Source organism: Corapipo altera, unplaced genomic scaffold, assembly GCF_003945725.1.
Source record: "Corapipo altera isolate COAL_440 unplaced genomic scaffold, ASM394572v1 96, whole genome shotgun sequence".
Lineage (NCBI taxonomy): Eukaryota > Metazoa > Chordata > Aves > Passeriformes > Pipridae > Corapipo > Corapipo altera.
In genome coordinates this window covers 248,799-252,085 of record NW_020884962.1, presented here as the reverse complement: position 1 = coordinate 252,085, position 3,287 = coordinate 248,799, and the positions used below count along the sequence as shown (strand labels likewise).

Sequence of the window (3,287 nt, the reverse complement as noted above, 5' to 3'; positions counted from 1 at the left end):
CGCGGCGCCGCCGGCAATCCCTGCGGGGCTGGGCTGACCTCGCCGGCTGTTAATTCGCGGGATTAATTAGCGCAGGTGCTGCCCCCGCGCCCCCCGCCCGGTGCCCGGTGCGGGGCGGCCCTGAGGGCCCTCCGTGAGGGGGTGAAGCCAATTCCTGCCGGCGCTCGTCTTCTGTTCCCAAGGCGGCTCCTGCCGCCTCTTGAATGCCGCGGGAAGGGAGCGGGTTATCCCTCGGGATCCCTGTTTTCCCTCGGGATCCCGGTGCTCGGGCACCCCTGTGGGAGCCGGGGGTTCCCCGTGTCCCGCCGGGGGTGCGGGGGAAGCGCCCGGGACCGGTCGGTACCTCCCCGCAGCATCCCGGGACAGGCGGTGCTGAAGGAGCGGCTGGGGGGTGTCCCCTGGGGAGAATTCCCTGGGAAGTGTCCCCCGGAAGCGTTCCTTGGGAAGAATTCCTTGGGAAGAGTTCCCTGGGAAGTCATCTCTGGTAGTGTTCCTTGGGAAGAATTCCCTAGGAAGTCACCCCTGGAATCGTTCCTTGGGAAGCATTTCTTGGGAAGAATTCCCTGGGAAGTCACCTCTGGAAGCACTCCTTGGGAAGAATTCCCTGGGAAGTCATCCCTGGTAGTGTTCCTTGGGAAGAATTCCCTGGGAATTCACCCCTGGAAACGTTCCTTGGGAAGAATTCCCTGGGAAGTCCCCCCTGGAAGCGTTCCTTGGGAAGAATCCCTTGGGAAGAATTCCCTGGGAATTCACCCCTGGAAACATTCCTTGGGAAGAATTCCCAGGGAAGTCATCCCTGGTAGTGTTTCTTGGGAAGAATTCCTTGGGAACCATTTCTTGGGAAGAATTCCCTGGGAAGTCACCTCTGGAAGCACTCCTTGGGAAGAATTCCCTGGGAAGTCACCCCTGGAAACATTCCTTGGGAAGAATTCCCTGGGAAGACACCTCTGGAATTGTTCCTTGGGAAGCATTTCTTGGGAAGAATTCCCTGGGAAGTCACCCCTGGATTTCTCCAGGATTTCCCAGGTGGGATCTGATGGAGCAGCCCCACGAATCCAGAGCTCTGGAATCCTGATTTTCTGGCAGTTAAACCCCTTTTCTCTTTAGTTCCTTTTTTTTTTTCCCCCCCCTTCATCCAAGATATTTTGGGACACGTCACGACTCCCAGAGATTTTAACTCCAGCTTTGGGCTTTGCAGATGAAATGACATATTTTTAATGAAAAAGGAGAAAATCAAATGGCATTTTTCTCTCCAGTCTTAATTCCCACACATCTAAAAGTGGCTGTTAAACATCTCTGCAATCAGCTGTAGCTTTCTTAATTAAAATAATAATAACAACCTGTAGCTGGTTTATTCCAGGAAATTATAAGACTACTGTAAATTCCACAGAAAACTGACTTTTGTGCTTTTTTTTTTTATATAATTATTGAATTTAAGAGCAGGGAAGAGAGACCTGCTGGATCTTTGCTGCTGGATTGTTTTTTAACTGGGATTTCTTCTTGAAATCCCATATTTCCTCACAAACCAGGAAGGATATTGGGTGAATATGTGTGGATATCTATCAAGTGCATTTCCAGGGCAGCTTAAATTTTCAAACCCATGTACTTTATAAGCTCTTTTTTCTTTTTTTTTGGCAATTTTAAGGCTGTTTGGTTCCCAGGGAACTGCGACACCAACCTGTCCAAGCTGTAACCATGGAATAATTAACAGGAATAATTTGGTTTTTAACCTGCTGGGAAGTGTGGCACAACCTGGCCTTTAAATCTGCTGATGCTTCCAGGGCTGAATTCCCACAGAGAGGGGGAATTTTGGGAGGCTGAGATGGGTTTTCTCGCTTATCCGACGCCGGAATTGAGAATTCCAGGGAGCCACCAAGGCAGCTCCTGGCTGGGATCATGGAGTGCTTGGCACAGCACCCACGTGGGGCTTGGAGATGTTCTCTGGGAACACTCTGCTCTCTTGAATCACAGAATCATGGAATCAGCTGGGTTGGAAGGGACCTCTGAGATCATCAAGTCCAACCCTTGATCCAACCCCGCTGTGGTTCCCAGCCCATGGCACTGATGCCACATCCAGTCTCAGCTTAAAAACCTCCAGGGATGGAGAATCCACCACTTCCCTGGGCAGCCCATTCCAATGGCTGAGCACCCTCTCTGCAAAGAATTTCTTCCCGATATCCAACCTAAACCTCCCCTGGCACAGCTTCAGACCGAGCCCTCTTGTCTTGCTGATGGTTGCCTGGGAAAAGAGACCAACCCCCCCCTGGCTCCCCCCTCCTGTCAGGGAGTTGCAGAGAGTGAGGAGGTCTCCCCTGAGCCTCCTCTTCTCCAGGCTGAACAGCCCCAGCTCCCTCAGCCTCTCCTCACAGCACTTGTGCTCCAGTCCCTTCCCCAGCCTCGTTGCTCTCCTCTGGACCTGCTCCAGCCCCTCAATGTCCTTCCTGAGCTGAGGGCCCAGAACTGGACACAGCACTCCAGGGGTGGCCTCACCAGTGCTGAGTCCAGGGCAAGAATCACTTCCCTGGACCTGTTGGCCACACTGTTCCTGAGCCAGGCCAGGATCCATTGGCCTTCTTGGCCACCTGGGCACACTCTGGCTCCTGTTCAGCTCCCTGTCCATCCCCACTCCCAGCTCCCTTCCTGCCTGGCTGCTCTCCAGCCCCTCTGTCCCCAACCTGGAGCTGCCGGGGGTTGTTGTGGCCAAAGTGCAGGACCCGGCCCTTGGCCTGGTTGAACCTCATCCCCTTGGAACCAGCCCATGGATCCAACCTCTCCAGGTCAATACCATCTTAATATCCTTCCATCCTCTAAAAAAGGGGATGTTCCCAAAGATCCTGGAGAGATTCTGGAGGGGTTTTTTTGCCCATTCCTGAAATCCAGGACTGGTGACCCCGGTTCGCTTGAGCCTCACCTTCCACCCAGCTCCCACTGATTCCCTTCCTCTGCCTTATGCCAACACCAGTGGGGAGGAAATTTTCCCTGGAATTCTCTTCCCAGAGGAGGGAGGGAATTCTCTTCCTGGGAGGTTTGGGTGCCTCGAGCCTGGGTGCTGAAGGAGTTCCTGTGCTCTTCTGCACGTGGGACCTGCTGCTCGAGGCCTTTGTGGGCACTTCTGCTTCCAGCTGCCCTGTCTCCAGGGAGCATCTCTCACTTGGAGCATCTCTCTAAGTGATTTTTGTGTCATTTGGTGCCTATCCTGGTGTTTGTCTGTCAGGAATTTTTGTGTAATTTGGTGCCTATCCTGGTGGGTTTTGTTGAAGTGATTTTTGTGCAGTTTGGTGCCTATG

General features: G+C 53.2%; 1 protein-coding gene across 1 annotated transcript in view; it reads left to right on the top strand.

The window, feature by feature from the left end:
* Positions 1-3,287, top strand: part of PIAS4 (protein inhibitor of activated STAT 4) — a 20,895-nt gene that overhangs the window by 310 nt on the left and 17,298 nt on the right. The gene's annotated exons all lie outside the window — the stretch shown is intronic.